This window comes from Panicum virgatum, chromosome 1N (assembly GCF_016808335.1).
Source record: "Panicum virgatum strain AP13 chromosome 1N, P.virgatum_v5, whole genome shotgun sequence".
Taxonomy (NCBI): Eukaryota; Viridiplantae; Streptophyta; class Magnoliopsida; order Poales; family Poaceae; genus Panicum; species Panicum virgatum.
Window position 1 is genome coordinate 23,906,508 of NC_053145.1, and position 12,270 is coordinate 23,918,777.

General features: G+C 41.4%; 1 long non-coding RNA gene across 1 annotated transcript; it reads left to right on the forward strand.

The window, feature by feature from the left end:
* The first annotated feature begins 480 nt into the window (after positions 1–480).
* Positions 481–3,535, forward strand: LOC120655534. The gene is made up of 2 exons (XR_005667570.1): positions 481–1,947; positions 3,089–3,535. It is a non-coding gene; the product is annotated as an uncharacterized LOC120655534 (long non-coding RNA).
* Positions 3,536–12,270: the final 8,735 nt, after the last annotated feature.

Genomic DNA, 12,270 nt, shown 5'->3' on the forward strand with positions numbered 1-12,270 from the left:
GCGTTCCCTTTGGGGGGTCGGCCCATTCGGTAGGACAGAATGCTTCGCACCACTAGCAGAGCATATACGCTCCTCCGAGCTCCGATATTGGCACTCGCCTCAATCTACTCCTCCTCTAGCGGAGACTTGGAAGCTTCCATCCCTCTCTCGCCTCGCTTGTACCCCTTACTATAAGCACCTCCGGTGCAAGATAGTACAATGCTCTCGCACACCCTTTGCTGGACGTACGGCCCCACGGCCGGAACCAGGATAAACCCGTGCGTTACTGTATTGTCTCTTGTATCAACATCTGGGACGAGGAACACGCAGCATCATCACTGATTGGGTCCGGACCGCCGGGTCAGGGCACCAACAACCACACACACGACTCTGCATGAACGGAAAGGACGCGCACGAGGGGGGAATGACGTCATGCTCACGCTAACAAGCTAACATGAACAGTACACAATACGCAACATATTAGAATGTACAACGGTAACCACCACTATTCAAATATGACCTTATTGGTCCATCACTTTCACTGCTTGCAATGGGTTTCCTCAGGTTGTTAACCACGCTCTCCCATAATCTATGCTTCATTCGTAAGGATTTCTTTTTTAGTCCTAGAACAGTGGAGGCTGTCCAGCCCTTATGAAAGGACAATTGCACTGAATTTTATTGCTATGGTTGTGATGTTCCAATCTGACAACTTTAGTTAGTGCAAATGTTTGTCTGATGTTTGATGACTTTCATCTGGGTAAAACGGAATTTGATTACATATTGATATGGTATTTGTACTGGTTGCCACGAACAGCTCAGTGGTGATATTTTTCTATCCTTGATGATTGTATATTGGATAAATCTCCACTGATGAGGTATTTAAGGCTTTAGTGGAGTGGGTTGTGTTGGCCCTTGTCTTGAGAGCTAGCCTCAGTTTCAGTTAAGTAGCTCTTAAAGTAACTTCTACTTGGCATGATAATCAAGTCCAAATTTTGAACAATAGAGATGTTAGTCTCATTTTGAAACCATTCTTTCTGCTGTTCTGTGGCCTGAGGGCTACATTTAGTTGCAAACTGTGTTTTTGCTGAAGTTATTGTTGGATGAACCCTTATGCATCCACTTTTGACATTTTTGACACTTGATACACCTGCTTGTGACAATTCCACCAATAGTATTGGGAATTGAGTTGTCTTTGTCATTTTAAGTAGTAGCTGCCACTAGGTGGTGGCCCTAATATTGTTGTTTCAAGTTTTTCTGTTTTCAGTTTGATTTGGTTATCCACATCATAACTTGGGGACAACAAACCATTTTTCCCATTTTATCTCAACGGATTTTTTCATTCTTACAATGTTTCAGTCTTTTAGATTGTCGAGGTGATAAATTTTTATCTCAAATAACTCAAGTTGGTGCATCCTTAACTTTGTGGCCCTTTTGCATCCACTGCATGTTGACAGTTTCGAAACTTGATACACATGCTTGTGACAATTCCACCACTAGGAACTGGAATTGTGTTGTCTGTGTCATTTTAAGCAATGGCAGTAACTATGCCGTGGCCCTAATATTGTTGTTTCAAGTTTTTCTGTTTTCAGTTTCATTTGCTTATCCATTTCATGGGTTGGGGACAACACATATTTTTTCCCATTTTATCTCAGATGGATTGTCTTGACTTCTTACAAAGTACATAATCATGTAGGTTGTAGAGGTTAAATATCCATACCACGAATACCTCAAGGTTGTACTATGATACGATTTAATTTTAATTATCCATCGATCATCATCTCTACATGCAGTTGTATTGAAATTTATGCGCATGTTCTGGTTAATGTTCTACTATTTGTTTTATACTTGGATTAGTCTTTTAACCTTTTATTAATCATAATGCATGCTGCAGAGCTGGCGTCACTTCTCTACTAAGGGTAGGGAGCCTGCTGACAAAGCTGAGAGTGTTCTGCGTCTGTGGTGGCAGCGGTAAGTGGACAAGAATTCGATGCAATGCCTCTGCTTATTATTCAATCAAATCCTTTGCCGTTGATGACAAATTCCACATACAATATATCAACGTAGTATGATGGTGTACTTGTTATGGAAACAACCTTGGAAAAATTGCTAAGAAATTGTATTTTTTAAATTGTTTCTGATTAAACATTCATGTTTGCACATAAAAAGGAGTATGCACACATTTCAAAACAAATGGAGTTAGTACCGTTCATAATATTTTTAGAACTGCCAGTCATTTTTTTTTCACCACGCAGGGGAGCTCTGCATCTTTATATTATAGAGAGAAAGGGGTAAAGATCCCTGCACAACGCAACCCCCAAACTTCTCCTAGGAGGTGGAAGGAGGTTGGCAGGCTGCACAACATTACATCACAGACAGATCACCTATTATTAATTTATAATGACGCACAAAAACGACCTATGTAGAGGCCTCACACCAGATCCTGCATGACCCAGACCTCTACACAACCCATAACCAGGTGCTGGAGCTTTTTAGCTCCAGACGACATACACCAAAGTCTTGCCTCCTCCCTAAAGAAATTTAAGGCAGTCGGCAAGGAAGGAGAGGCACCATCAAAAACACATTTGTTCTTGTGATTTCAAAAAGTCTAGCGCCTAGGATCATAACAGAATTAAACCCTTGTCTTCAAGTTTTCTCCATCTTCCGTCTAGCTTTTCTCCATCATTTGACAAAGCTTTGTTCATTACATCTTGGCACCACCACAGTGCGCCCCAATCCTTGGGAGGCTAGCAGATTAGAACAGAACTGCCGAGCAAAAACACAAGTAGTGAGGATATGTTGCACTGCATCCTCTTGATCGCATAACACACACTGCTCCGGGTAAGGGAGTCCCCTTTTTGCTAGGTGATCAGTCCAGCATTTTTTTCTGGATAGCTAACCAAAAGCACTGCCAGTCATAATGTGTTGTCTGAGTACAAAACTGTAGAGATTAATAAATATTTGAAGAGAAATAATGTCCAAGGGATAGAAATCACTTCTTGGAAGTACTCTGTGGAACAATCATAATTTCATTTTCAAGGTGGTATTTAGTATTATGTGCAATTCGTTTGCCACAAAACTCATTAGGAACCTCCTCTCTCTCATCTGACAGGGCTAGGAACCGTGTGGAAAATGCTGATTTAGCGCAGAGTGCCAAGTCTGCCTTTTGTGTTTAGACTGGTCGGTTTAGGGGGATCGACGTGCTATGTGGTGAAGTCGATGTGGGATCTCCACCATTGACCATGATGATGAAGACTGGATCATGGTGGTGATAGTTTTGTTTATCGGCGCGTTACTATTTTTCAAACTGTGAACCCCCCAGGGGCTGGGGTGGTGGCGTGTGTCTTGGGTGTGTGGTGGTGTGTGTAACTTGGCTATTTTGACCTTTTCCTCTTCTTAATGCAATGATATGTAGCTCTCCTGCATATTCGAGAATGAAGACTGGATCATGAAGTGGCTGAGTTTGATTTCATTTGCATGGTTAACTGGCTGGTGATATTTACCTAAGTATTTCCTTTTCTGAAGCAGTACATGTTTAATTAAATGCCAAAAATCTTAAGCTGTGTGTCATCAACCCATTATATGTATGCGCTGTTGAGCTGTGGCTTTCTCGTTAATGTTTATGGTCGGCTGTACCACCCATAGCTATACCTTCGGTGCGTGTTGAAGGTGAAATCTTTGTGCTACCGTAATGGGTGTATTTATCCAAGTATTTCCTTTTGTGAAGCAGTACATGTTTAATTAAATGCCAAAAATCTTAAGCTGTGTGTCATCAACCCATAAATGTATGCCCTGTTGAGCTGTGACTTTCTTGTTAATTTTTATGGTCCGTTCAACCACCCATAGGTGTACCTTCGGTGTGTGTTGAAGGTGAAACCTTTATGTTACTGTAATGGGCGTATTTACCTTCTTTCTTTATGTCTTTGAGCCAAATGTGTACCTTGTGAATTTTGAACGATGCTGCCGATGGACAAAGTATCGCTGGAGACAGGAGGATGCAACCAGTCTACACATTTGCAGTTTATTGAAAAGCACTGTCTTGTCTAACGTCTTTTCCTTTTTCTCTTCTGAACAAATCTCTGCGGACAATACTATACCATAGTGCATCGCTGAGACAAACTAACAAAGTAGGAGGCAGAGACTCTATCCTTGATCTGGTTGTTGCTGCTGACCACTAAATTTTTGCCATATATGCTCTATCAAATCTGCCTTGAGACGATGTTGCAGCCAACTACCTTGGTGTCGAATATGAACGCCATGAAATTTTGGAGGAGAGTGGCTATATGGTGGCTTGTTTACTGATTGACCAAATGGGTTGAAGTTGTGCATGAAACTTGGTGATGTAAAGTGAAACGGAGATTGGGGTGTATCATGTATGAGGTGAGATGTGTCCACAACGCGGGATAAAGAACATGTGCAAAGCATCACTTGGTATTCTATCTTTGCTTTCTATTGCCAACATGTGCAAAGCCTCTGGTTTAGATGCTTCAATACTCCTCCTGTAACATAAATAATATTTTTTATTGATCTCCCAGAGTTAAATTTCTCTTATTCGTTTCTATTTGAAAGAAGTCTACATAACCCCCTCAACTATTGAACCTGGACTTCTTAACCCCCAAACTACAAAATCGGTTATTCTACCCCTAAACTTTCCAAAACCGGCCAAATAACCCCCCAAGGCGGTTTTGGAGGATGGTTTTGTCTTTTTCTTTTTTATTTATTTCAGCTGGATCATTGAAAAATAAAAAAATCCAAAAATGGAAAATCCAATTTTGTTGGACTCTGCATGAGTAGATCTACATAGTGAATATATAATATGGTATGATTTAGTACAAATTTTTTGTTGTAGATTTAGATCTATACTTTTTGCAATTAATAGAAATAATTCATATCTGCAATTTTTATTGTCCAATTATAGTGAATTTTTTATGGTGTGCTAATTATTGTATGCTTGAACTTTAGTAAAAATTTCATACTCATTGGATCATGTATAATTTAGTTATAAATTTATTTAAATTTAACCAGCATGAACATAAATAAGTTTATAACAAAGGTATCAATGATCCAATGAGTATAAAGTTTTTACTGGAGTTCAAGCATACAATAGTTATCTCACCATAAAAATTTCATCACAATTGGACAAAGGAAATTGCATATATGAATTATTTCCATTAATTGCAAAAAAGTATAGATCTGAATCTACATCAAAAAATTTGTACTAAAATATATAATATTATATATTCACTATGTAGATCTACTCATGTAGAGTCCAACAAAATTGGACTTTTAATTTTTGAAATTTTATGTGATTTGTTGTGATTTTTCAAAGATTCAGCTGAAATAAATAAAAAAGAAAAAGACAAAACCACCCTCCAAAACCGCCTTGGGGGGTTATTTGGGCGGTTTTGAAAAGTTTAAGGGGTAGAATAACTGGTTTTGTACTTTGGGAGGGTTAGGTAGTCCAAGTTCAATAGTTGAGGGGGTTATGTAGACTTTTTCCTTTCTAGTTCAGATATCTCAGCACATCATTCTTGAGGTTTTGGGGCTTGCATTATTCACTGCCTATCAATATTAGCATTTTTACTGGAATATTATATAGAGCTTGTGGACTACTTACTGGTCGATTTCAATTCAATTTCTACACCACTAATGGTGTTGTATATATGCGTTATTGTAGGTAAAGTAGATTTCTAAACCTGCCCTGCTGATTAAGTTTGTACAAATTTTGCTTGGATTTGTTTGTGCTTAAATAACATTTCAAGCAACAGATAATATTTTGGATGGAGGTGATGTCATCCCAAATTATTTAGAATCATATTATTTTATTGAAGAATGAATCTTAGTACTTTCTGGTTATCTTTTGTGAATGAGTGCTTAGTTTTATGCTACGTGCATTTGCTCTGTTTATCTTCGGCATGACTTCAATTCTATGTTTATACTCAAATGTCTGCTATTCGCGGATATGCATCACATTCTCTTTTGTGCTGAAATTTTTTCATCGCCCGTAACAAGCGCTTGAGTTGAACACCATCAATTGCTATATAATTGCTTGTTGATATTTTTAATGTTATTATTATGTGATCATCAATAAATTTTTTTATTATATGGGATGCCTTGTATGCTTCATGAATAAAATTAGATGTATTGCAGGTGTGCCTTTATCTTTTCAAAAATAAATTATGCCTCCTCAGACTGCCCTACATTGTAATAAATCATGCGCAATTTACATTTTCTACTGAGGTTCTTTGCCAGCATTATAGTACCATTTATCTATGATTTCTGCAACATGTAGCAACGCATGGGCACAGATCTAGTGGTGAGAAAAGTTCTCTAAATTTTGGAATAAGTTCCCATAAACTTTTTAGTTAAGAACTTCTGTAAAATTCTTTGTAGAAGAGAAAGAACCTCTAGCCCAGTGGTTTGAGTATCTAAGTAGCATCTAGCAAACCTAGGTTTGACTTCTCGAGGAAGCGAATTAAAAAGAATCTAAACTAAATAATGCTTAGATAAATAAAGCACGGATCTCCTCTGTTGACTTTGGTCAAAAACTCTGTACAAAATATTTGTTGAAAAGCTTTAGCAATATCTTATCTAGAACCCTTTTTGCACAATATTTTATGAAAAACTCTTTTACAAGATCTTTTGTAAAAGTTCTATAAAATATTTTCTTGCAAATTTAAAATGTTTATTACAAAAGGACATGTAGCCTAGTGGTTACAAGAACCTCGGTAGCACATCAGGTCCTGAGTTCGACTCCTACTGGAGCGAATTTTCTAGAATTTAATGGCGTCATGCTTCCAGTGGTAGGTGACGTTCCCGTCGACAACGAGACGTCTGTGGTGATTTTGTCAATCTCGAGGATTTGCTGGCTCGTTCTTTGAAGATGCTCATAGGGATAGGGTTTATGTTCATACATTTATAGTGGTGAAGTGTGCGTGCGTTGTGAGTGACTGAGTTTTGTACTGTGTAATCTCAAAAAAGTTAAAATATTTTTGCAAGACCATTTTATGTTTGTTCCTAGAATATTTTTTATATTTTTTTTGTTGATACTATCTTGGCATGTTTAATTGTTCCTAATGTTGTCCTGCTGCTCTACACATGAAAAAAAAAGGAAATGGAGCGCGGATGGGGCATGAGGAAAACGAAGGATTGTTTAGTGGACAAGGGAATTTTTATCCTTTGAAACTACTAATGCCGCTTTTCTAAAATTATGAGCCTAAGCTAGAGACCAGCTAGCACGTGCTAATAATTAGCAGGGGACAATTGGAAGAGAGTGCGGTGGACACAGGGAAAATGTCAAATCATATGGTGATGACTTAGATAAGGAAGATGGATGTGCATAACAAGACATGCATTTCTAGAACCTTCATTCAACTGTTGTCAAATTGGCTTAGTAATTTGAAAATTTTCATGAAATTGTAATGTTCATATGAATCCATATATATCCATTAATATTTTAAGAGGACTACATATGTAATCTGAACTAGTGGATTGCCTCGCGCAATAATTCATTTGTAATCTTAGAGGTAATTATCATAGTAGTAGTAGATGTTTTCATTTAGAGGGGAGCATACATTTATGAAATGGTATGTACATTTTTTTTACAAGATCTAATGGGAATAAGAGAAATAGGAAAGTTGGAGTTAAAATTTTAGAAAATTATAATTTTTTTCGGGTGTAACCAAATAAGATCGTAGCGGCCCTCAGTTTGTGCTAAATAGCCTAGGCAGCAGTTGTACCCCAAGTATTAAGGGGTAGCCCAATTAACATGGTAAAGAACGCCGTATCTGTTTTGCTTTTAAATCTTTTAAAATGGTTAAGATAATTGGTTAAGCATCTGTGCTACTAATTGTAATATAAGGTACCACCTCAGAGTAGGAACTTATAATATTAATGTTCTGCATTTAGTAGCATTTATAATATTAATGTTCTACTGTCCATTACAACAATAACAGTAGGTTACATTTATATTACAACAAAATATTTGATTCTCTAGCAAAAAGGTACTCCCAACTACATAAACTAAGCTACGCCGAGCCATAGTTGCAGCTGTTTTGTGATGGTCTGAAAGAGTGGCTTGGTTTCTTCATGATATAGACATGAATATCCTGCAAAAGTTTAGATAAAAAAACAGCTAGTGTTGCGATTAATAACAATAACAAGGGATGGTGTATATATGTTTGGTTTGATGATTTGGCATACCCAGAAGTTTGATGATATAGATATAACAAGAGATGGTTTGATGTTCTTGCTATGTATAGAGCTTTTTGTGACTTGAAATCAAAAGTTTATCAGAGTAGGTTCAATATTGTGCCACATCTTCTCAATAGCATTCACAAGAAATATTGCTATTGGCATCGGTAGTTGCAACAGGAAAGTGGCTTGTATTCTAATTTGCATTTAGTCTCTGGTGCTTGGCATACGATTCTAAATTAATGTACCTGAAGTGAGCATCATGATGATACTACTTTCAAACTGCTGGGATAACCATTTTACCTTTATTATTGGTAAAATGGAGCTTCAATTGATTGCTAGCAGCAAACTAATTTCCATTCAACTTGTGACTTTGTAATGATGAGATTTACTATCTACTCTGCTGTTGGAGATGTTGGTTTGTCGCCAGGTCATGCCAGGAATCAAGAAGGCGCTGTTGAAGCACAGAAATGGAAGAAAATGGCATCATTAGCACCTCCACTGTGCATCATTAGTATCTTTCTATGCAACAAAATGTTGAGCTTTCTTCTGAGCATCTGCTGATAGCAAGAGATGCAGCCAAGCAAAGCTTGCTCCTGTGCTTGCTGTTGAAACTTTTGCGCGAAGAAGGGTGCGGAGACATGGGCGGCTGGCTGTACCGTGGCTTCGCTGCCAGCTGAGATGCTGAGATTTGCAGCCAGAGGCATCAATGCTACCAGGTACACACAGTCACACACACCTGTAAATACTACGCCAGCAGCTACAGCCTGCACCCATCTTGATCTGCTCCACCACATTGCAATGGAACAGTGACACAGGCTGCGCCGGTGCCGGAGGGACGGAGTGCGCAGGGACCAATCCTTGGTCAATACACTCGCGCCAATAAATACGGCCGTTGCATGTGAGCCCACTGGCCGGGGGAATCCTGGGCCGTTGCATGGCACTTTCAGTGTGCGCAGTGCATGCAAAGTGTACCGGGATGTCATTCTGACGGAGAGAGATCGAGGGGGAGCGCAAGGGGGAGCAATAACGCCCCTGATGTGATATGGAAATCAATCTGGCAATTGGATGTTCCAAACAAGATCAAGCATTTCATGTGGAGGCTAGTGCATAATAGTCACCCGCTGCGAGGTAATTTAATTCAGAGAGGAATGAAGATAATAGGTAAGTGTGTGGTATGTGGGGCGACTGGTGAGGATGGGGGGCATCTGTTCTTTAAGTGCAAAATGGCTAAGAAGAAAATTTGAAGACACTTAAGTCTGGAAAGTGTCCGGAAAAATCTGGCGGATGCTGCTCTTGTTCGAATAGCGGTGCTTCGAATATTGGAGCTGGAGGAGGAGCAGAAATTATTGGTGATAACTGCACTATGGTTCATATGGCAAGAGCGCAATATCATCAGGGAAGAAGGGCGACGAAGGCCGGTTGAGCTTATAGCTCGATACACCAAGACCTACATACATGAACACAGGTTGGAAGCTGAAAGAGAGTAGATTCGTGCATCCAGACCGGTTCGTCGAGGAGAAAGATGGCAGAAACCACCAGTAGAGTTTCTGAAACTCAATTGCGATGCCTGTTTTAAATCATGTTCTTCATCGGGCAGCTGGGGTTTCTTGATTCGAGACAGTGACGGTGATGTAGTGATAACTGGAAGGGGCAAGGTCGACCACCTTCAGAACGCATTTCAAGGTGAACTGATCGCCTGTCTTCAAGGAATTCAGACAGCCATTGAGTTGGGTATTGGCAAACTAATAGTGGAGACGGATGCTAAAATGGTGGTGTAGGGCCTTTCATCCAATGCCTTTGATGATTCCGCAGTGGGAGTCCTGGTAGCAGAGATCAAATCCCTTGCGTCTTCAAATTTTATCAGTTTTAAGTGTGTTTAGAGTTCGTGAATGTAACAGAGCTGCAAATGAGTTAGCTAAGTTGGGTTATGACTGTGTGCAGGGGAAGAGCAAATCACCACCTCTATCCCGGGGAGTGTTCTTGTAATGATCACTAACGATCTGTTAGCAGTTGAGTAATGAGATTACACTCTGTTCAAAAAAAAAAGACCCGGCCGGGGTGAACATGATGGCCGCTCGTGCCGTCCATGTTCTCCTGCGACGGTGCCTTGATTAGCGTTGATCATCTGTCTGGTTAACAGATCCGTAGTGTGTCCAGGTGAGAGGCTTCCCCTCCCATGCCGCTCCAGCTCCACTCGAGGCGGCGGGCGCTGCTGGCCGTGCAGCCTCTGGGGTTACGTACCAACGGGTACATGGACGGATTACTGCATGTTGCTTGCCGTTCCGTCGGGCAGGGGCTCCAGGATAAAAACAACCGTCTCCTTTTGTCTGTCCTTGTCGTCTCTATTGCACGTTGCTTTCTTTACGAGAAGATGAAGACGGATAAACTGCATGCGGAGCCAAGACAAAACTCTTCTGTACAAACAGTCGTGCAGGGGCAAGTGGACGCGGACAGGGGTAAGTGGGTGTGCCAATTGATGGTCGCCGGCACCGAGACATGCTGCGTGCGTGCGCCCAACGGTGGCGGCCGTGGACTGGCCGGAACGGGAGGACCGACCTGATGAGTAGAGGAGGGGACAGGGGAGCATGGGAACGGATGAACTGGCTCGAAGCTGTGCGTCGAGAGGTAACCCAGCAAATGATTGATCCCGTGATGTTCTTCTGAAGCGGCTCGGAATGATTGGTGTACCCGTGCCGGACCTGAAGATGTTGCTGCAGCGCTGCCTGCTGGATTGCTGGTGTACTGGACGGGAGGTGGCCGGCCGCGCTGGAGGTCTCATAATCTGAGGTCCTAGTTCTTAAAAATTTTCCAATAATATTTATTACATCAAATTTTCGAATATATGCATAAAGTATTAAATGTAATTAAAAAAATAATTAATTACATAGTTCAATTATAAATAACGAGACGAATCTTTTAAATCTAATTAGTTTATAACTGAACATTAATATCTGATCGTGCGTGGTGAATGGTTGGCAGGACGAGACGGGCTGACGATGGTTAGTGACGGACGGGGGGCGCACTGTTGGCGAGTCAAAGATCCGGGGTTGTCCAGTCCGCGGCCCTGTGCTGCCGCTACGTGACAAGCGTAACCCGGGACGGTGATGAGCGGTGAGTTAGCTTTCCAATGTTCCCAACTCGAAGCCATGCGAGAACCGGGCAGCGCTCGGTGTTGGTGACATGCCCAAGAGGTCCATCATCACAATACGGTTTAAAGGCCCAAGTGGATATTGATCCAAAAGGGATTAGGGTTACTAATGGGCCTATGAGATAGAAGCTCATTAGTACGCCCTATATATATGAGGGAGGGGCTAGGGGGGCGATGACCTGAGCCGCGCCACCTCCCTAGCCGCCGCCCCTCCCTCTCTCTCGGCTGCCGCCCTTGCCGTGCGTGCGGTGCTAGCACACCGACGCCCGGCGTTTCATCCCCGTACGTGTGGACTCCGTGGAGGCGCTGCTGCGACTGCTGCGCTGATCGGCTGCTGGGATCAAGTACGAGGAGCTCGGTTCGTGGGACGTGATCGACTACTTCCTCTACATCGACGCGCGACTTCTTCCGCTGCGCTGCGCGTCTAGTGGTAACGATCTATGATCTTCTACTCGCAAGTATCTTGGGTTTATGCGGTAGTGATGCTAGCGTAGCCTACCCGTTTCCCTACAGTGGTACCAGAGCCATCTTGCGTAGTTTTTGGTCTGGATCTTTTGCATATAGGTGATATGTTGTTGTAGTAGATTGGATCTATTACTTTTGCACGGTTTGATTAGATCAATTGGTCATAAGGGGTTAAAACTGGAGCGAGTTGATTGCGCGGCATGTGACAAAAGATTAGTTTGTGTTCTTTCTCTGTTATGCATACGACATGTCCCTACCGGCTGGAATCACCATCGGGACTAACTGTGTGCATAGTCAGCAGATTGAACCAACAGATCAAAGTCATGTGTAGATGCAGTCTTCTCAAGTGCAAAGTTTGCACGGTCAAGGTGATTGACCTAGTGAAAATTGAGGCATTATGAATGGCTCGGATTTGAGGTGATGCGATCACTCTGATGAGATTTTCATAGGGATTCCATAGATGCGATCACTCGGACCGCCGTTGC